Here is a 24,537-nt window from a genome sequence, read left to right on the forward strand (position 1 = left end):
CCACCTTCATCAAAATTGCTGTAGTCATTGTTAAATAAGTCAGTAGTACGTCTCATTCTAAAAGGGATAACCTTGTATTTCTGCTCTCCTTTGAGAAAAGTACAGATTTCTGCCAGTTTTTCCATGCTTAATCATGTGTTGAATCTCAAGAGCTCCTGTAAGAATACTTTGTCATTAAATAAGTCCCTCAGCAAGTCTAGATGTTAAAATCACACGTCCTCACCTGGATATACTTCAGAAAGCTTGGTGCTATGCACGAGTTCTCATTAGGGAAATGACAGAGTCCTGAACATTTTTCAATTTAGAGAAAATGCTACCTCATGTCTGGGCATGCTAGTTTGTGGTTTTAAAAATAAATGTGCGATCTCAGAGTCAGGTGGAATTAGCTAGCTCAGACTGTGGAATTCTGAATAGAGAAAATGATTCAGGGACTAGGACAACTTAAGGGAACTATTTATATTTGTTCTTTAATTTTCTTTTTAAAGGATCTTCAGATTATTTGCAGATTCACCACAAGAAGCATTTAGTACATGAGTGAAAATTTTCAAGGCATACATCTTTTGCTATTGAATTAGAAGTGTATATAATTGATCTGTAATTAGAATTCTGTATGATCTTAGGCAATAAACTCCTTCAAAGGGCTTCAGTTTTGCCATATATCAGATGAGGGAATTAATTTAGATAACAAATGACAAGCACCTGAGAGACAACCATAAACACCTGAGAGATAATCACAATTTTCACATTCTGCACCCATGGCAGACATAACTAGTCAATCACAGCCCTATTTTCCACTTAAGTCAAGTGCAACTTCTGAACCATTCTTAGCATATTGTACTAGGCAACTGTGAATCAACTGAAGCTGGCAAATAAGACACAATCTATTTAACAATCAGCAGCCAGATTTCTTATGCTTCTAATGCTACTAATAATCCTCAAATGGGATAATTCTATAGAATGCTGTAACTGTTTTAGGTCAATGCTGTTTTCATGTGAAGTAGAGATGTGGATTTAAAAAATAACAACAAGAATGAGAACTCTCAGGCAAGCATAAAGAGCAGTAACCAGCACAAATTTCATACCCAAAGATAGCTACTATTAATACTTGTAGAATTTTTTTTCTTAGTTCTCTATGCAGTGCTATTTTTTTCTTAAAAATGCTTTGGTTGGACTATTCCTTTTTATTTTCAAATTTTATGCCACACAAGTAAACAAGATTTCTTTATGTTGAACTTCAACAGATTAACATGATTCATTCTCAAGGCATTTTAATGATTTTTTTTTTCTCAATGTGAGATTCAATCCTTATAATTTTTGTCTTTCCTCTAAGAAAGCAGATACTGGTGTGACAACTTAGGATATTTATAACTGTAGATATCAAAATGGTTCCCTGCGGGAACAAATTTTATTTCATGACCTCAGAAATCCTCATATTCCAGGAGACTGGGTTGACTACCTAGTACACCACATTCCTAGAAGGGACCTGTGGCACAGTTTTAGCCTCATGGTCAAAGACTACGCTGCTAAAAGAAAAACCTTGGACAAATTAAATTAAAGAGAGATTAATGGAGCAGAGAAAGATTAGTGAATGAGGCAGACCCCAGAACCAGAATAGACTCAGAGCGACTCTGAGGCTGCCATGTTTTTGGATAATATTTATGGACAGAAAAAGAAAAGTGATGTTCAGAAAATGAAAGTGAGGTACAACAACTGCATTGGTTACAACTTAGAGTTTGCCTACTCAAACATAGTTTAAACAGTTGACCACCTGTGATTGACCAAAACTCTGTGATTGGTAAAAGAAGAGGTTACAGTCTTTTGATACATCCAGTTAGGTTATTAGTTCATTGTGTATGGAGAAACTTTAGATCAAACTAAAATTATGTAAAAAGCAGTTTTAGCTTAATTTAACACTGCTTATAATCTCTTTGGAGTCTACACCAAACTTTTTTATTCATTCTTGATTTGTATGTTCTTTTTTATCATCTTATAGTAGCAAAATCAATCTGTCTAAAACGCAAATCAGGCAATACTTCCGTGGGTCACCATCGCTCTTAAAATTCAAATACTGTCAAGTTGCATATGGCATCAATTGTGATCTGGCCCTTTCTGAGCTCTTTGTCTTTATTCCTCTGAGGGCCAACCCTCAACTTGCACTGCAGGCAGACTACACTATGTTCAGCTCCCATATGCTCTCCAGAGCCTGTAGACCTTTCTACACCTTATTCCTTCTTTATTTCTGGCAAACTTTGACTTCCACATTTGTGTTTTTCAAATATTACATTTAGAACTGATTATCCTTTCTTTGGAAGGTCTTTATTTTCATAAACTGAATTGAGTTACTCTTGCTTGTTGTCCTAAATACTCTATTGACAGTTATAACCATAATAGAACGTAGCACACACTGTGGGTGCTTGGCACTCACCTCAACAACAAAGGGCCACCTGTGATTAACATGAATAATTCTCCACCTGACAACTTTTGCGGGTGATGATAGGCATAATGAATCCACACTAAGTACAAGTCAGAAGTGTAAGGGAATCAATGTCCTATCAATCCCTGTTTATCCAATGGTGGTCAATGCGTTGGAGAAGTATTGTTAGTGTCCACAATCCATGGAGTTGGGATGGAGGATGATTCTGAATTGTGTTCTTATGATCTACACCATCTCCCTAAGTTCTCCAGCAGGACCACGATCCATTTACTCAAAGCGATAACTAGTTTGATAGTATTAATGCATGGTGTTAGTACTCTAGAATCATCTACTAAGTAATACAATTACACTCAAATCCTTGTTTTAGTATCTGCTTCTGAATATTTGAAGCCAAGACAAAGAGCGATGAACTAACAGTTACTGGCACTATCATTTAATGATCATTTACTTTGCAACAGGTACTAAATTAAGCAATTTTTATGCATTATCTCATTTGACCCTAAGAAGAGCATTCAGTGAGAGGCTACTATCTCACGACAAATGAAACTGTTATGAGCTATTTATTCTTTGGATCTTACATATTCTTATATTTCACGGTAATTATTTATTTACTGTTTTCAACAAGACTAAGCAACTTAAGGGGAGGAGCAATGTTGGTAGATGTCAGCTAAATGAATATGATTAAAATATACATAGATATATTTCTTTTGCCATGTTCTTTAGTCTTTTGCTCTATTTTTATGTCCTTTATCACACTGAATTTAGTTATAGAAGGACATTGTTGAGCATTCTTCGATATTTTGGCTTAATGAAATTATTCTAAGATGTTACCATCTTTGAAAAATATATTAAAATTTATTGTAAAGTGTAAATGTTTAATCATGAAAAAGTCTTCTATTTGCCAAATTTATAATTCACATATAATTTAAAAAATCTCAGACCAATTATTCTGGCCTTCTTATTCTGAGACAGAAATAAAAAAAAAATACAAAAATTCTTGACTTTCGAGATGTATATATATATTAAGCCAAAATATCAAAGAATGCTCAACAATATCCTTTTATAACTAAAGTCAGTGTCATAAAGAACATAAAAATAGAGCAAAAGACTAAAGAACATGGCAAAAGAAGAATGTGAAAGAGTAGGAAAATTAACATTATAGAAAAGAAAAAAGAGGATTAAAAAAACACAAATGCATCTAAAATGGGCTCACTTAGTCTACTTATAATAACCGACATCCAAGCCTATGCATTAGGTTAGAGAGGATACAGCAGAAAGGAGTAAAGGGGAAAGATAATATAATAAAAATTCAGTGATGGGATAATTAAGAGACTTGGACACTACACAATCATTCTTGTATCCTAAAAGTTTGCTCCAAGATTTCTCTCTCTCCTATATCATTTTTTACACTCTATTAGATTATTTCCATCAGTAAATAAAATATGTTGTTACCTTTATTTTAAAAAATCATAAAACGCAACAATAAGAAAGCAACCCAATTACAAAACGGGCAGGAGTCCTGAACAGACATCTCACCAGAGAAGATACATGAATGGCAAATAAGTGTGTGAAAGTGTGTTCCCCATCATGTGTCATCAGGGAAACAACAAGTTATAGGAATAGAATTCACAGGTTCACAGCAAAATTGAGCAAAAGGTACAGAGAGTTCTCACAAACCACCTCTGTCCATACATGCACAACCTCCCCATTCTCAACACTCTCATCAGAGTGAAACATTTGTTAACAATTGATGAACCTACACTGACACATGATTGTCACCCAAAGTCGATAGTTTACGTAAGAGTTCATTCTTGGTATTAGCACATTCTACGGGTTGGTTTGAGCAAATGAATAATGACATATACCCACAATTACAGTATTATGCAGAGTAGTTTCATTGCCCCCAAAATCTTCTGTGCTCTCCCTATTTATACCTTCTCCCACTCCTACTCTTGGCCACCACTGACCTTTTTATTGTTTTCAGAGTTTTGCCTTTTCCAGAATGTCACATAGTCAGAATCATACAGTATGTAGATTTTTCAGATTAACTTCTTTCACTTAGTATATTGCTTTTAAGGTCCTTACCTGTCTTTTCACAGCTTGGAAGCTCAGTTCTTTTTAGTACTGAACAATGTTTCATTGTCTGAATATATCACGGTGTATTTATCCATTCACCTATTGAAGGACATGTTGGTTGTTTCCAAGTTTTGGCAATCATGAATAAACCTGCTATAAACATCCTTGTGAAGGTTTTTGTGTGGACATGAATTTTCAGCTCCTTTGGGTAAATTCTGAGGAGCAGCATGATTGCTGGACCATATAGTGAAAGTATGTTTAGTTTTGTAAGAAACTGACAAACTGTCTTTCAAAGTGACTGTACCATTTTGCATTCCTACTAACCATGAATAAGAGTTCCTATTGCTCCACATCCTCACAAGAATTTGATATTGTCAGTGTTCTGGACTTCAGTCATTCTAATAGGCATGCAGTGGTACCTGATTATTGTTTTAATTTGTGTTTCCTTGATGACCTATAATGGGAAGCACCTTTTCATATACTTATTTGCCATTTGTATATCTTCTTTGGAGAGTTATCCACTCAGGTCTTTGGTCCATTTTTTTTTGTTGTTGTTGCTGTTGTTGTTTTTTGAGTTTTTTTGTTTGTTTGTTTTTATTGGATTATTTGTTTTCTTAAGTGTTGAGATTTAGGAATTATTCTTACATTTTGGATAACAGGCTTCTATAAAGTACATTCCTTACAAAGATGTGATCCAGTCTGTAGCTTGTACTTTCATTCTATCGATAACAATTTGTGCAGAGCATAAATTTATAATTTTAATAAAATGCAGCTTATCAATTTTTTTTCTGTCATAGATCATGTCTTTGGTGTTCTAAAAGGTCATCAAAACTAGAGTTTCTTCTGTGTTAGCTTCTAGGAATTGTGTAGTTCTCATTGCTTTTAAGATCATTTTTTGAGTTGTACATACAAATAAATTGTCAAGTTTTGTACTCAATTATTTATACTTCACACCTTCCCTTTACTTAGTTGCATTAGATGGTGCTTCCAAGATAATATTGTGCAATGATGTTGACAATACTGAAGTTAGAATTTGATTGTGGAAAGTCTGTCAAATATCAGATATTTAAAGATATCATAAAATAGGGTGACTGTAAAATAAGTCATTCATTTAGTCAAAGTGATAATTGAAAGATTTCAAAAGGTGAAAACCTTTTTACTCTTTGGCAGTGAAGAGACTCAGTTTCCAAACAATTAAGAAGGCCTAATAATGACAAAATGAAAGACAAACTGAAAAGAGGCAAATTAGATCTCTCTCTTCTCCTTCTTTTTTGCAGTTCACATCAAACTGTAAACAAAACTTTTACTATACCTTTATTAATAGACATGAAAAATTTTGTTCAAAATAGAACCAAATTTTACCTTGCATTAGCGTATTAAACCCTTATAGAATTTTGACAAGTTCTTCTTTCTTTACTAAATTTTCTACATTCATCATTTATCCTGTCATTCCATTTAAATGGTAATTAAAAAAAAAAACTTAAACACCATTAAACTAGCCAAAATTAACCTTTCCCTCTAAAAAAACTACATTTTATACCCTTTTGAAAAGTTTTTATCAAAAAAAACTTTCTTTTAACACATTCATGTGATATAGAGATTGTTTCTTCTTTATTAATAGTATTAATTTCATGATTCACTCGTACTAAACTCTTAGTAGCATCTAATTTTTTGGAAACACCTAACGATTTACTTAATTAAAAATTTACCCCTTAAGATTTAAATTACATAAAAAATTGAAACTACTTACTGTACCAAAGATTACTAAGTCATCCGTGAATTACAAGGCATTTCAATGTTTTCCTGATAAAATCATTGATTACAAGCATTCCTACTTTTCTCCTTAATCAGTTAATTAGAATCTTCATCAAAATTTGGTAGTTAAATAATAACAAAACATGACTCATATAAACAGTAGACATACAAACACACAAGACGCAAATTACTAATTTATACAGTATTTTCATTGCCATTCTCAATATTTTCTTCCCTACTTTAGACTAATAACTCTCTTGACTACTTTTTATGTCATAAACAATTGTTAACCAGGCCACTCTAAATCTGGATCTCCAAAGCTACATCTTATGCGGAGCCACAGTAGAAAAGGTAATCTCAAAGGCAAAGAACTTAGATCTAAACAAAAGGCAAGATTTGTCATACAACATTTCTTCCCCAATCTTCCCAATTCTAAAATTAATGGAGCTTAGTGCAGGAAGGAGATGTCCCTACAAATGAATAATTCTTTCAGAAGTTTATTTTGGCTATTAGCCTACTTTGTTCTATTAATTAGATTTATCTGCGCTTAGGGTGACAAGAGGAAAGAAAATATAGAGTTTTTTGGGTCGCATATTTAAATATGTGAGAAGCAGGCACAGATGAAAAGGCAAACCAGATACCTCCCAATCAAGGATTTCTTTTTTGTCTTTCTTTTTTCTTTTCTTTTTTTTTTTTTTTGAGATGGAGTCTCACTCTGCTGCCCAGGCTGGGGTGCAGTGGCGCGATCTCGGCTCACTGCAAGAAGCTCCACCTCCAGGGTTCACGCCATTCTCCTTCCTCAGCCTCCCGAGTAGCTGGGACTACAGGTGTCTGCCACCACGCCTAGCTAATTTTGTGAGTGTGTGTTTTTAGTAGAGACAGGGTTTCACCGTATTAGCCAGGATGGTCTCGATCTCCTGACCTCGTGATCTGCCCGCCTCAGCCTCCCAAAGTGCTGGGATTACAGGCATGAGCCACCGTGCCGGGCTGGATTTCATTTTTACATTAAATCCTAGGTCTTCAAAAACAGGACAATGCCATGGGGCAAGATAGTGAAATGTTTCCACAGTGCACCCCCCTGCAAGGACTGCCCACTCTGTTTTCACTCCATCCCTTATGAGTAGGCTTTTCCCTTAGTAGAGGAGTATTTCCATAACCTGTAGGTGTTCCAAACCATGCTTTTCCTACCTAGACATGCAAATAGACAAGCAACCTGCTGTAGTAATAACCATTTACTCTAACCAACTGCTACCAGGAACCTCTAAAACTCTATCTCTTACCTATCCATCATACACATCAAGGTCAAGTTTTCTCACCATACAAAGTATTTCTGCCATACTCAAAAGCCAAAGAGATCAGATAACACAATGCTGTAGACATCCAGGCTTTTGACCAGAGAAGAATATGCCTATTACTCTTGAAAATCCACAAAGAAAACAGATGACCCCTCCCCGCGCAAAAGAAGTGAATGTGCCTTTTCTGATTTTCTTAAGAGATCTCAGTCATTAGAAGTCTTCTTTAGATTTTTCCGTGTGGTATCTAAGAGGGCAAAGAGAAAGAAAATGTAGGGAAAAGTAAACAGGAGAACAATTCTTAAGAAAGGAGGCAAACAGAAATCAAGCACATAATTCTAAAAAAAAATTTTAGTCCACTGAAAAAAAATTCCAAAACAGGATCTAAAGAGAAAAAGCAAAAAGCCATTTACATATAGTTTGGATTAGTTTTTAATTAAGCTGACTTTTAAACATAGAACTCATAGAAAACATCCTTTCAAATCTGGTATTACCAGATTTTAGCTGGGACAAACAGCTGATAGTTCAGGCTTTTGAACTTCTTTACCAAAGGTATCCTCCTAAGTCCCTTAAGAAAGGTTATGACTTCACCAAGGATGTACAAAATTTCTCCAAAGTGGTGGCAACTTGTTTTTATGAGATCCGGAATCATCGAACACGGCTCCAAGATGGGCAAGTTTTGCTATCCATAAATAGAGTAGAACCTGCATTTCTTTTTGTCATATTTTCTGGTGTCTTAGTTTCTCAGCTGACCATCTACCCATGAAGACCCAAAAGCTCCATGTACCCCAATAATGGAAGATGACAGAAAATTAAAAGCAATCCCCAAAAGAGAAAAGGATCAATAATAAATTAGCACTCCCAACGTCACACAAATATCAAAACAAGAAGACCTGGTTCTCTGACCTGGAATTAAACCCATGCTATGGAGATGAAAGTACAGAGTTTTAACTATTAAACCACAAGGGAGAGTGGCCATTGTTGTTCACTTATCAGGAGGTGAACCCATGGTGCAGCGGAAATTTGAAGTACCAGACTACTAATTGGAGCAGGCTCCATCATTAATCCTGCATGCAAGCCATGCAGGCAGTTTAGGTTTAACTGTTTTAGGTCAGATTTTGGCTCTTTAATTTAGTCAAGAGAATTTTAAATCTAGCTATGACACTATTATGTGTCCTTCGTTTAATTTGGTCTTCTCATCAATTGTTTATAATAAAGAGATCTCTAAAATCTTTTGTTTTAAATTTAGGAATTTTAGTTCAATGTGAAGGATCTATCTTTTGGCTATTGCAATTAGAATTTTCAAGGGTGTACTTAATTCCAACAGTGACTAAACCACAAAGTCTCTTCATGTAAAGTCTAGGTGGTAATTTCCCAAGTTTTTACCATATAAGCAAAAGGTGCTCCTGGAGAGGGCATAGAAGGGGCAGTCCCCATGATCCCCAAAAATTCATGCTTACATATAGACTTCAAATAACAAAAGCCCCATAGAGATGAGAACGTTCAAGAAAAAAACTCACCTAAAAGCTTTGCACTTTCAGAACAAAAAGTGTACTATTTAAAGTCTTACATGTCTCGGGCTCACAATCTTTTCAGATTGGCTGCCTAAGTGACCCGAGAAATTACTCCCTCTCGATGGCAGAGACCAAGAGAAAGTGTTCCCATGTGGTGAGAAATCAAGCTCTGGAGGACATAAAATAAGATGAGAGCAAAATATCACCTGTTTTTTATTTTAGAGAACCGCAGAAAAGTTTGTGTTAATGGACACTGGTCAAGTCAGCACCATAAAACTGACCAGTCTGCAGGGCCATCTTGAACAGCAGGCTAATAGGGGTTCCATGTCTATGGTGACCTTCTTTATGACAGAACAACACAAAAAAGCAAAGACAAAGGAAAATGGCAGCACAACCAAATCTATTTCTGAGCAGAAAGAGATCAAGCAATATAAATATTCATACCGTGAAGTATGAAAAGTACACCAGAGTCACCATATCAAGCCTAGTCACACAAATCCTTTTTCCCCGTTAATCAAAACCTTGAGACAGAACAGTGAGTTTTACCATCCACCCAGCCAGATTGCACAGAGAGAAAGACTGGGAGCCTGACTGGTGAGAAGTTCTTACTCTTCTGCCGGCTTTTCAGTTTTCTGGGTTCTCTTCATGGTGGCTTCCAGAAGAGGAGAGTGGCTTTGGGGATCCTTCAGACTATGCCGTAACTGTGGGGGCCAAGGGAGAGATTTCCCCTTGGCCCTCTGAAGGTTCACTGAAAATCTAACTCACAAAAGGCAGACTAATAGGAGAAAAGGCATACAAATTTCTTTAATGTGAATCACAGGATTCACATTAAAGAATGAAGCATGAAGACCCCTGCACCCCTTATTTACTTTCATTTTTTTCACTGGAAAATGTTTGCTTTTGATAATCAATTTATAACATTTATATTTATTCATATAAATGTGATTTATTTAGTTCTGTTATTTTAGTTTCTCTTCTCCTTTAAATGCCTTTTTAATGTCTTCGTTATATTGAAATTTTGCTATGGTTATTAAACTCTTTTCCTCTTTTAAATTTTGTCCTGAATATTCATAGAATTTTAGAATCTTTTTATATTAAGAAACTTATCAGCAAATGTCTCTGTTCTCACCACCCTGCACTTTTTTTATTGCTGTTATTAATCTTCAGATTCAGATCTTCCTTTATCATCAAAAACAATTTATTTATTGCCTTTTTTGCTGTTTTTGTTTCTCTACCCTCAACCCTTAATAACATCACATACGCATATGTTCAATGTCATTTGTCCCTCTTCTATATCTATAGCTTCCTCTCTAGGCTATTGTGTCTATTCTTTTTCCATTTGGTTTTGCTGAATTTTCCCTAGTTTTTTTTTTTCTTCCTATATGACTAACATTTCAATAGTAATGTTTTCCCTCCTCTTTGCCATTTCTCATCTGGCTTATATATTTCAGAAAGTATTTTGTGTTCATAAGTATAGTTAGTTTATTTTCAACATCTTCTTGTTTGTTTTGAATCCTCTGTCTTTTCTTCTATGTCTCTCTTCTTTGAGATTTTTGTTCCAATCTCATCTTTTTTTAAAAAATTATCTGACAATATGGATACACACTTGCTTGAACTATTATGTTTTCTTATGGACTTCTTATTCTAATTTCTACTTTTTCATGTGCCTTTCTTTGTTTTATGTTTCCTTTTTTAAAAGGAATATATGTATATGGTGATATGGTTTGGAACTCTGTCCCCACCCAAATCTCATGTGAAATTGTAATCCCCAGTGTTGGAGATGGGGCCTGGTAGGAGGTGATTGGCTCCTATGGATGGGTTCTCATGAATGGCTCAGGAGCATTCCACTGGTGCTATTCTTGTGAGAGTGAGTGACTTTTCATGAGATCTGGTTGTTTAAAAATGTGTAGCCCACCTCTACACTGACTCTGTCTCTTGCTCCTGATCCTGCTATTTAAGATGTGCCTACTCCTGCTTCAGCTTCTGCCATTATTGTAAGTTTCCTGAGGCGTCCCTAGAAGCAGAGCAGATGCCAGATTATGCTTTCTGTACAGCCTGCAGAACTGTGAACCAATTAAACTTTTTTCTTTATAAATTACAGTCTCATTGTTTTTATAGCAATGCAAGTCTGGCCTAATACAATGGCATATGTAACATGGGTTTGAAGACTTTAATTTTTATTAAATTTTAATCATTGAATTGGGAGCATTAAATCTAGATCTGCTGCATGGCAAAGACAAATCTGAGGAAATGCCAGTGTAATAATTGGGCTTAGTAGCAGTCCTCAGCTCAGAAGTGTTATACTGAAACTCTTTCTCACTAGTTGTCTACAACCAAGGCTTTGATAGAGAGATGTTTACCACTGCTCTGTTTACTCATATCCTAATCACTCATTCACTACATCTAGAGATCCACTTCTTATCTTCCATTGAAAAATGTTTCTATCAGGATATCAGTAACTCTTCTTTTGCTTAATCACCCCTTCTGCCTACAAAAAATTACTTATTTTTAACCCCTACCTTATTTCAATATTAATATTCTTCTGTTCTTGAAATTCTTCTCTTGAATTTTGAACACACTAACATTGTAATTGTCTTCCTATTACTCAATAACACATTAGTATTATCTGAAAGCTATTCCTCCTATTCCAATTAATTCTTGCCACAGCTCAGTTCTCATTTTTCCTACTTTGTAGCCTTGTTCATTCTCCCTTAGTGACATTCACTATTGGTTTATAACTTTGTAGACACTATTAAATCTTGAACCTAGAGTTCTCTGTTGAGCTCTTGAATATACACACAGTCTATGAAATAGCCAAACCTGGGAATTATCCAAATATCTTAAGCTTACAATATCTGTAGGAAACAATTAATTTCCACACCAAATTTAATTCTTGTTCTTATTGTTTCTATCTCAGTGAAAGGAAGCTCAATTCAAATCTCTCAATTGTGTGACCTAGACAATAAGGCTTCATCTTAGAACCCTCCTATATTTTCCTTCATATTCATTCATCAACTTTTAATATGATTTCCACAATATTTCTAGATTCTGTACCCTTGAACTCAGGGAATGGTTTTCTATTGTATACAATTAGAACTGATCTTCCTAATTCTATAATATTTGCTTCTCTCTAATCACATCTCTGTACTTGCCATTACTGTAATCTTTCTTTAACAAAAATCTTACATCCCTGTCTAAGCCCCTTCAATGTCATCCCAATACCTCTAGGAACGGATCAAAAATTTCAACATGCATATAAGTCCCCTACTAGAAATATTCCCCTGCTCACCATTCCATACCTTAATCTAAACTATTTTCATTATTCCCACTCTTTTGACTTGGTGATTCCATTAAATGAGCTCCTTGTACAGCATGAACGGATCAATGTCTAAAGACTGAGCACTTTCCATGTCCTCCACTTATAACTCCTTCTGCTTTTGTTATGCCACTGATATGATTTGAATATTTGCCCACCCCCCAAAAAAATCTCATGTTGAAATGTGATCCTCAATATTAGAGACGTGACTTAGTGAGAGAGGTTTGGGTCCGGTGGGCAGAATTCATGAATGGCTTGGTGCCTTCTCTGAGATAATGAGTGAGTTCTCACACTATTAGTTCACAGGAACTCTGGTTGTTAAAAAGAGCAAGTCACCACCTCCTATCTCTTTTACTTCCTCTTTCTCCATGTGATGCACCTGCCCCCCCCTTTGCCTTTAACCATGAGCAAAAGCTTCCTGAGGACTCCTGAGAAGCAGATACCCATGCCATGCTTCTTGTACAGTCTGCAGAACCAAGAGCCAAATAAACATTTCTTTACAAAGTACTCAGCCTCCAGTATTATTTTATACCAATGCGAAATAGACCAACACAACCAACTATTCCCAAATCAGGCTAAATTATTCTTAAACTTCAAGATTTTTAGAAATCACCTTGTTCCTTCCCAGAGCAAGTCTTTCCCTCATCTTTTTTTTTTTTTTTTTTTTTTTTTTTGAGACGGAGTTTTGCTCTGTCGCAGGGCTGGAGTGCGCGTGCACCGGATTCTCGGCTCACTGCAAGCTTCCGCCTCCCGGGTTTACGCCATTTCTTCCTGCCTCAGCCTCCGAGTAGCTGGGATACAAGCGCCTGCCACCTCGCCCGGCTAGTTTTTTTTTTTTTTTTTTGTACTTTTTAGTAAGAGGCGGTGGTTCACCGTGTCTGCCCAGGATGGTCTTGATCTCCTGACCTCGTGATCCCGCCCGTCTGGCCTCCCCAAATTGCTGGGATTACAGGCTTTGAGGCCACCGCGCCCGGCCTCCCTCATCTTTTTTTGCTTTATTGTCCTACCCATCTTCCTCCAGTTGAACTTTGTTCCCCTCCCAGGGAGCCTCCATATATACCTTATCTATATTATTCAGAATAGACACTCATATTTGAGGAAAATGATTTCTTTATATTTAAGAAAAGGATATAGAGCTTTTAAAAATATTTGTATCTTCAGTGCATAGCACCATTCTTGGTCTAGGGAAGTCAAATAAGTGTTTCATTATTGAATAGAAAAGTTTAGAAAATGAATGAATGATCACATTGCTCCAAAATAAATTAATCTGGAAGTTCTTGATATAAGGAAAATTGACCTACTAATGCATCTCAATAGTCTTTAGGAACCCCCATATATTACAATGCAATAAAAAATCAATATTCATAGTAAGGTCAATGAAACCTCAAGAAAATCCTAAATGGTGTTGATATAAATATATGAGATGCATTTTAGAAACATATTTATCTGAAGGCTAATATGAATTTGTTTTAAAAAATAAACAAAAGTCACATGGCGGTGTATACAATTTCCCAATAATTTCCGAAGAATTAACCATTATTCTACTTGATGTTTACATACCTCCAAATCCCATTAACTTCTACTAAAGTTTCATTTCTTAGCCTCTTTTTTAAATTTTGGAAATTGTTTTTCAGACATGAGAACATTAATATGGGATTTTTAAAAATAGTTATGCTGATTCCTTGCATGGCATATAAGAAAATTTATATTTTCTAACAAATTTCAGCCTTGAGATACAGCTATACCTATCTATCTATATCTCACTAAACAGGTATATCTATCTATCTATATGGGTTGCATCCTGCCTGCACATAATTTCCCATGTTAAAGATTTCACAGACAAATCCAGAATACATAATACAGAACAGCAAGTGAAATTATGTATCTTAAATTCAAAAACAGAATAGTAAAACATGGCTGCATTAACAGACTGTATGAATATCATTTGCACACAGTGGCATATACACACACTCAGAAAGAGAAAGACATGGAGGAAAATGACAATTTAGTGACTGTGGGTACTGGTGACAATAGCAGTGACACATTTTCTACAGAGTTTATAATTCAAATTATACAAGAAACACTGTTGATAATAAAACAGAAAAGAGCTTTACATAGTAGATATACTAGGCTATGTTTAAAAGCAAAGCAATAAATATCATTGATTATTATGTCTAACATGGTACTTTGTATATGGTAGATGCTTCATTCATACTTGTTGATTGATAATTTTGCCAGGCTGCTATGTAGCTAAGCTATTTAAAGATCATCTCTTTAGTATGGATTTTCTACTAGCTACTGCTTTAATGTGCTCTTCTTGGGGAACTGTACATATAAAACTCAATAAAATCTCTATCTTTTACAGAAAATTTGAAGGAATGATACTTTCCCCCATGTCTCCATATCTTTTCACTCCATCTAAGTACTCCATCACATGGGAGGAAATTAATAATATGACTTAATAAAGATATATCTTAATTATTAATTGAAATGTGAAAAACACACTTTTAGTTGGAGTGTGGAAAACAGATGAAAGTCAAACATAGTGAGGGAGATCAAAGGCACATTATACAAGGACGTTCATTGAAAGGAGGTGAGAAATTTTTTAATATAAGAAAATAAGGCCTAAAAATAAGGAACACTTTTATTTTATTTTATTTTCTCAGACAGGATCTCACTCTGTCACCCAGGCTGGAGTGCAGTGGAGCAACCTTGGCTCACTGCAACCTCTACCTCCTGGGTTCAAGCGATTCTTCTGCCTCAGTCTCCTAAGTAGCTGGGATTACAGGCACCCACCACCATGTTAAGCTGATTTTTGTATTTTTAGTAGAGACATGGTTTCACCATGTTAGCCAGGCTGGTCTCGAACTCCTGACCTCAAGTGATCTACCCCCTCAGCCTCCCAAAGTGCTGGGATAACAGGCATAAGTCACCGTGCCTAGCCTTAAATAATGCTTTTAAAATGTGAGTCAGATCATTTTATTCTGCTTAATAAAATGTGGCTTCTCATTGCATTGAAAGTTGAAGCCTCTAAAACAGTGCTTCTCAACGGCTGGAGAGAGGTGGGTTTTACCTCCTCTGAAGATATTTAGCAATACCAGAAGATGTTTGAGGTTACTATAATATTGGCTGTGTATGCTACTGGAATCGAATAGGCAGAGGTGAGGGATGCTGTCAAACATCTTATAGAGCACAGGACAGTCCCCCACCACAAGGAGTCATCCAGCCCAACATATCCATAGTGCTGAGCCTGAGAAACTGCTCTACAGTGGCCTGAGGCCCTTCACTAGCAGACTCCAGTCACTTCTCCTTTCCCATCTCCTCCAATTTTCCATATATTTGTTGAACTCCCATCATAGTGGCTCCCTTGCTCTTTCTTATATTGTTTCTTCCTGAAAAGGCTTGTACTATACCTGCTCTCCTTACAAATCATTTTTCTCAGAAGGCTAAGTTCTCAGTGAGGCCTTCCCAAATTCCTTGCTTAAAATTTTCATTCCTGTCACTGCCCACATTGCCTAGCTTCCTTCCCTATTACACACTGCATTCATTTATTTTATTACCTACCTCTTCACACCATCTAAAACCTTAAGAGGGCAGGAAATTGATCTATTTTGTTTACTGCTATATTTCTGGCTCTGGGAATAATAGTAGGCACTCAAATCATATTTTCCAATGAATAAGAAGAAGGTACACACAAAATAACTCATGTAAAAAATATTCTGTGTTTACGAACAAAGCAAAAATATATGACCAATGCATTCAACCTATAGGGAGACTGATTTCAACTCAATAAATAAAATTCATTAGACAAGGTTTCAAAATGTGTTTTGGAGAGTTCTATCTTGAGGAGCTCAAGAAATGACAAAGGAACCACTTAATATGAATGGATAAATGGAATTCAGGCATTAACTCTTCAAGTTTCTTACAAGCTTCAACAAGGTGGTGATAGGCACCAGATTTGAAGTTAGACCAGTTCAGGCTTGGCTCCAGTTCTGCCACCCTCTTACTGTCTGCAAACCCTTGGGCAGATTATTGAATCTCTCAATAATAAAGCCTCAATTTCTTTTTCTGTAAAATAGGGGTACTAATAATATATTTTGCAAAAGATTGATTGGAGGAGAAAATGTGAAATTGTGAAGCAAACCATATATAGTCACATGTATAATTAGTTCATGATTGTTATTAGGGTTATGATAATTAGTTAATGATTATTATGTTATTATAATAAAGTTTCCAAGGTATATAGTTTATTTTTTATATTTTAATAATTCTAGATGTTTTATCTTTTACCTCATCACTCACCATATTTTTCTTGGCTTCTTTCTAAGGACAGAAGCCAAATCAATCTGAAGTACCACACTATTTTTCTATCAACCCAGGCCCTCCATTCTCAAAATCTTCAGGATAAGTTCTTATTCTCAATAATGTTCATGCCTGCTATATTTTAAATGTGTACAAATTAGAATAAATAAATATTTTATTCACAGAAATTGTTCTTCAGTACTTCTCAAGGAGTAAAATTTGTGTATGAAATGAGATGTCAGGAATTTGCCTCCTTGTCATATATACCTTTTATTGTGTGGAGTTACCTGTCTTCTTTAATCTGCTGAGAGTTTTTATGATGAAAGAATGGTGAATTTTGTCAAATACCTTTTCTGCATATATTGAAATGGGTTTTGTCCTTCATGATGTTAATATGATGTACCACATTTATTGATTTGCATATGTTAAGCTATCCTTGCATCCCAAGCATTGTGAATGGTGCTATTACTGTGCTGTTAGTTTTGGTTTGCTGAAGATTACACCCAAAAACTGTTAGAACTAATAAAGAAATTAAGTAAAGTTATAGAATACAAAATCAACAAACAAAAATCAGTAGTTTCTATACACTAACAATAAGCTCGCTGAAAAGAAATCAAAAAAACAATCTCTTATAATAGCTAAAACAAAATAGAGTATTTTTAATTATTAATTAATAATTAAAGAACAAAAGAGCTATACAGCAAAACTATAAAGTATTGATAAAAAATTCAAGAAGACACAAATAGAAAGGTTTTCTGTGTTTCATGTTTTTAAAATATGCATACTACCCAAAGCAATCCACAAATTCAATGAAATTCTTATCAATATTCCAATGTTATTTTTCATAGAAAGTAGGTGCTTAGTATCGCAGTATTCCCAGCATTTTAATAATTACAATTTGATTCCAACACTACCTGCAATGATTTCATTAGATTTACTACTTCAATCATGTGTTTCGATAAATTCTGTTTTTTCATAATTTCATCTAGTAGTTGACCAAAATTGAAGAATTGGCATAAATATATACTCCTGACTTTTACTCCTCTTTGATCACTTTTTTATAACATCCAGTTTCCAGAATGTTTTTATGCAACTGTTAAAAATCTAATTCTTTACTGACCCCTACTCTATGGTATTTCAGCTGATGACTCTAAATCTAGAGATTTAATGCACAACTACTGTGCTGAAAATACATTACTGTCTTAATTCTTTATTACTATATCCTTAGACTTTTCTAATGATCATGTTGCAATCACACAAATTCAACCCTATTTTTTTCAGCCAAGGAAAGAAAAAAGAATGGGGGTGAGCAGAGAAGAGGAGGAAGGGAGGGAGAGAGAGAGAGAGAGAGAAAGAAACTGAGGATTTCATTGGATTGGTCATTCCCCACTGATATGGCTTGGCTCTCTGTCTGTATCCAAATCTCACCTTGAATTGTAATCCTCATAATCCCCATGTGTTAAGGGCAGGACCAGGTACAGGTAATTGGATCATAGGGTTGGTTTCCCCCAACCTATTCTCATGATCAGAGTGAGTCTCACAAGATCCGATGGTTTTGTAAACGTCTGGCATTACCGCTGCTAGCACTTATTCTCTCTCCTGCTTCACCTCTGTGAATCGGTGCCTTCTGCCATGATTGTAAGTTTTCTGATGGTACCCAGACATATGGAACTGTGAGTTAATTAAACCGCTTTCATTTGTAAAGTACCCAGTCGGATATTTCTTCATAGCAGCGTGAAAATAGACTATACGCCCACCGTGATTATAGAGCCAGAGTGAGCTTGAACTGGCAGAAGGGTATTTCCTGTTTTTCTCATTCATTCCCAAGTACTCAGAGTATCCCTAATGACATGAGATTTTAGGGTTTACAGGTATATAATTTTGACCACATGACCCTGTTTTGCATGTACTAAACATAATTAGCATACTGTAAATCCTACATACATTTTGTTATCCATGAACATTAAAAAAATTAAAGCCTATTTCTGATACCATATAATTCTTACTTTACATACTGACTTTGAAAGTAAATCCCACATACAATGTTTCTTCATTACATACATCCAAATTTCAGAAAAGTTAAATGTGTAACATTCTGTATCATAGAAACAGGAAAATGTAAATTAAAGTGTTGATATAGCCGCACAGGACACAGTATTGTCTTGAAAACCTGGTACTTTTCAAGAGTAGTAACTAAGATATTGGAACTCTCTTTTAGGGTAAAATAAATACTGATCTCTGAAAGTAACGGTTCTTTACCATTTAGTCCAGTATACATTATGATACACACAATATGTCTTTTCAAAAACATATGTGATCCCCATCATTACACAATATCACTCACGTAACAAACATGCACATGTACACCCTGAATCTAAAATAAATAAACAAAAATTATAATATTTTTGTGTCTTTAAAGACAGAAATTAAATATTCAAATTGCCTCCTTTGTATGGAGACATTTTGTGGTAGGAATAGACACTTTAAATTGTCTGAGGTACAAATATTCTTATACTCAAGAAATCTCCAGAATCCAAATTACAGTAAAATTATTTCTGCCAAGATGGATCCAAAACCAAAATTTTTTAAACCATCAGGGCACTCAGTAAACACACACACACGCGCACACACACACACACATGCAAATATACGTATATATGTAGATAGATATGTATAAAATGTATGCATAGGTGTATGTGTGCATGTGTGTGTGTGTATCTCTGAATTTACCACTTTGGTAATAACAATAGAAAGAAAAATGAGAAAACAATTATGATGAAGGTGAAATCACCATTTCAGATATTAATGAAATGCAGCTATTTCCAGACTAATATCTTGGTGATTATAAAGCTTTTAATTTTATTAGTTTTCCAACTTGTCAAGAAAAGCACGCTTATATGTTACATTTACCAGAATGCTATTACCTGAATATTAACAATTAAGCTGCCTTTAAGAGACATGAAATTATAGACATTCTGAGTATTCCTTTTACTACCTTTGTGCATTTACTTATAAATTTGATCAATAGAGAAAATGTTCACTCAAGTATTAAGATCAATTCTACTAGGAAATGTGAAAAAAATTAATTCTACTGTTTTAGAATAAGCTCTAGACACTTTTAAAAATATCATCCAATGAATTACATTATCTATAAGACTAAATAGTGGGTCAACTTAAGCCATTATTTTGAAATAATAGATAGCAAAGAACTTTTATTATCAGTGATGTATTATGAGACTAGTTCTATAAAGTTCTTTTATGTAAAGTCATATCAAAACATTGTAAGTCCTTTGCCTCCTTGAAAAAGAGAATTAAAATTTTGAATATTTCTACAAGATAAACAGAAGAGGAAAACTACAACAATATATTATAAATAACCTAATTTTTGTCTCTAATCCTCTCATTTTCAGTCATCCATTAAAATGTTTCAGCATTTCTCCAGTTACTTGCACCAATTTTAAATGTTTCTCCAGTCTCACAGCATATAATCTCAAAAACACGTAAGTAAACACAGTATAAACCATTTTAGAGGGTTTTTTCCTTCCTAATTTTCCACAGTTGTTCAAGAAACACATCAAGAAAAGCTTTGAACAACAGCTTTAAATCTGTGTCATAGCACTGTAATCAGAGTTTGATGTAAAATTATTCCCTGTCTTACGGTTTATAGAAGACATAGAGAAACTGTAACTACATTGTACACTTAGCTTTGAAGAAATACTCCAAAAATGTATTTAAAATGTAAAGAAATGAGGAAATAATATCTGTCCCTCTTTCCTTTTTCAAAGAGACTTTGAACAATTTTGTGGTACTTGAGCGCTAAGAAAAATATTGAATAAAGAAAAGTTTCTGAAATCTTTGCCTTTCTAGCATGCTTCATGTTGTCAGTAAAATATAGGTAGAAAAGTAAAAGTTTCTTGCCATTCAAGAAAAAAAAAATCAGACTGGATCTTTCATTTGAACTTAAAAAACAATAGCCCAGGCTGGGCAGGGTGGCTCACGCCTGTAATCACCATACTTTGGGAGGCCAAGGCAGGTGGATCTCCTGAGGTCAGGAGTTCGAGATCAGCCTCACTAATATGGTGAAACTCCATCTCTACTAAAAATACAAAAATTAGCCAGGCGTGGTGGCCCGTGTCTCCCAACTTGGGAGGCTGAGGCAGGAGAATCGCTTGAACTCGGGAGGCGGAGGTTGCAGTGAGCCGAGATGGTGCCATTGCATTCCAGCCTGGACAACAAGAGCAATACTCCATCTCAAAAAATAAATAAAAAATAAATAAATAAATAAATAAAATAATAGTAGCCCAGTCCTTTAAAGTTAAGCTGCTACAAATTAAAATTAAAATATTATAACTTCAGCATATTAAATGCAACCTCCATGTAAGCACAAATAAAACAGCTGTAGAATAAATATAAAAGGAAATGAGAAAGATTTAACTTAAACACTTAACTACAGGAAATCGACTAAACACGAAAGAATACAGTAATATAGACAGTGAGGGACAAAAGAGCTGTAAAGCATATTTTTAAATCTCCAAAAAAATTATAAAGTCTTCCTTTGTCAGTAGTTACTCTAAAATATTGGCAGAATAGACAAAAGAGAGATACTAGAGACTCATTTATATCCAAAAACTCGAGTAGGTTGAAAGTGAAAGGTCTGAAAAAGATATTCCATGCAAATAACCAAACCAGAGCAAAAGTGGCTGTACAAATGTTGGACAAAATAGACTTTAAATGAGAAAAAAAATTACAAGAGACAAAGAAAGGTTATATATTAATAAAAGGTTCAATACAGCAGGAAGATGTAACAATTATGAACATTTACACAATTAGTGGCAGACCATCAAAATGTATGAAGCAAAAACTGACAGAATTGATGGGGAAAATCAACAGGTGTATAATAATAGTTGGAAACTTCTATACCTCACTCTCAACAACTAGACAAGTAAGGAAACAGAGGATTTAAATAATACAATAAACCAACTCAATCTAACACACAGATACAGAACTGCCCAACAACAGAACACTCATTTTTCTCAAATAGACATGAGACATTTTCCAGGATAGACCACATGTTGGGCCACAAATGAACATTTAATAGATTTTTTAAAATGAGTATATGAGGCCGGGCGCGGTGGCTCATGCCTGTAATCCCAGCACTTTGGGAGGCCGAGGCAGGCAGATCACGAGGTCAGGAGATCGAGACCATCCTGGCTAACACGGTGAAACCCCATCTCTACTAAAAATACAAAAAAAATAAAATTAGCTGGGTGTGGTGGCAGGTGCCTGTAGACCCAGCTACTCAGGAGAATGGCGTGAACCTGGGAGGCAGAGCTTGCACTGCACTCCAGCCTGGGAGACAGAACAAGACTCCGTCTCAAAAAAAAAAAAAAAAAAAAAAGAATTGAATATTGTCAAGTATCTTCTCTGATCATAATGAGATGAAGTAGTAATCAATAACAGAAGTAAAGCTGAAATATTCACAAAATTGGGGAAATGTAACAACACACTCTCATTAATAAATACCCAATGAGTTAAAGAAGAAATCACGAGGAAAACTGGAAAATACTTAGAGTCTAATAAAAATAAAATACACAAACACTTATGGGATTCAGCAAAAGTTGTGCTGAGGGAGAAAATTATAGCTATAGATGCTTCCATGACAAAAAAGCACTTAAATCAACAACCCAACTTTACAATTTAAAGAACTAGAAAAAGAAGAAACTTAACCTAAAGCCAGCAGAATAAATGAAATAAAGATTAAAGCACAAAAAAAGAAACAAAAGTATAAAATCAATGAAACCAAAAATTATTTTCTGAAAAGATTAACAAAACTTTATTTAGATGTACCAAAAAAAAAAAAAGGCAAAACAGTGAGAGAGAGAGATAAAATTCTCAAATTGCTAAAAGCAAAAACAAAAGTGGGGACATTACAATGGATTCTCCAGAAACTAAAAGGATTATAAGAGATTAAAGTGATCAATTGTAGCCCAACAAATTAAATAATCTAAATAAAATGGACACAGTTTTTGAAACACAACACCTAACGTGACTAAGCATGACTAAGTTATGAAGAAATAGACCATCTTAATAGACCTATAACTAGCAAGGCTGAATCAGTAATAGAAATATTTCCTGAAAAATTAAAGTCCTAGACCTGATGGTTTCACTGGTGAATTGTAACAAAATGTACAAAATGTAAAGAACAACTAACATCAGTGCTGCTTCTTCAACATCACAAAACAATGAAGAGGAGGGAACATTTTTTCTTTTTTTTTTTTGAGAGTCACCCAGGCTGGAGTGCCAGGCTGGAGTGTAATGGCGCAATCTCAGCTCACTGCAACCTCCACTCCCAGCTTCAAGCAATTCACCTACCTCAGCCTCCCGAGTAGCTGAGACTACAGCTACAGGTGCCCACCACCACACCTGGCTAATTTTTGTATTTTTACTAGAGACAGGGTTTCATCATATTGGCCAGGCTGATCTCAAACTCCTGACCTTGTGATCCACCCGCCTTGGCTTTCCAAAGTGCAGTGATTACAGGCATGAGCCACCTTGCCTGGCCAGCAACATTCTTTAACTCACTTGATGAGGCCAGCATTGCCTTATTACCAAAGCCAGGCAATAGCACTATAAGAAAAGACAACTAAATACCAATAACCCTTATGAATATTGATGCACAAATCCTCAACAACATACTAGAAATTCAGCAACATTTAGAAAGGATTACACACTTTGATCAAGTGGAATTTAATTCTAGAACACAATAATGGTTCAACATAAAAAAGCAATCAATATAATACACCAAGTTAACAGAATGAAAGAAAAAAAAAACCAATGATCATCTCAATGGGTGTAAAAAGAGCATTTGGTATAATACAGCACTTTTTTATGACAAAAAAAAAAAAAACACTCAACAAAGTAGAAATAGAAGGAAAAAACTTCAGCATAATAAAAGCCATGTATTAAAACTCCACAGCAAACATCATACTCAATGTTCAAAGACTGAAAGCTTTTCCTCTAAGATCAGGAATAAGGCTACCCACTTTCTCCAATTCTTTTCAACCCAGAGTAATTAGGCAAAAACAAATAAATAAATAAACAAATAAATAAAAGCATCAGATTGAAAATTTAAAAAAATTGTGTCTTTCTGCAGATGATATACTCTTATATGTTAAAAACACTACAAATTGCACTGAGTTGTTTAAAAATGAATTTAGCAAAGTAACAGGAAACAAACTCAACACAAATGTTAATTACATTTTATACACTGACAATTAACACTTTGAAAAGGAAGTTATAAAAACAGTTTCATTCACAGTAACATAAGTAAAAATAAAACACTTTTGGATTAACCAATTAAATGAGAGACTTTTACAATGAAAACTACAATACCCTGCTGAAAGAAATTAAAGAAGACATATATACATACAAATGTTAAAGAATTGGAAGGCTTAATATTGTTAAAATGTCAGTACTACCTAAATGAATTTATAGATTTAATACAAATGGTATTAAAATTCCAATGATGTCTTTTGTAGGAATAGAAAAACACTTCTAAAATTTATATGAAGCCTCAAGATACCCTTAATAGCCTAATATGTCTTATAAAACAGAACTAAAGCTGGAGGACTGACACTTTCTGATATCAAAACTTACTACAGTGTTACAGTAATCAAAACATTGAGACACTGGCACACAGACATACAGCAATAGAATAGATAATCATGAAATAAACTCTCAAAAGTTTGGTTAAGTGATTCTTGACAAGGGGGCCAATACCATTTAATTGAGAAAGGACAGTTTTTTCAACAAACGGTGATGGAAAAATTAGATATCCACATGCAGAAG

The sequence above is a fragment of the Rhinopithecus bieti genome, unplaced genomic scaffold (genome assembly GCF_001698545.2).
Source record: "Rhinopithecus bieti isolate Rb0 unplaced genomic scaffold, ASM169854v2 scaffold_15850, whole genome shotgun sequence".
In the NCBI taxonomy this organism is placed as follows: domain Eukaryota; kingdom Metazoa; phylum Chordata; class Mammalia; order Primates; family Cercopithecidae; genus Rhinopithecus; species Rhinopithecus bieti.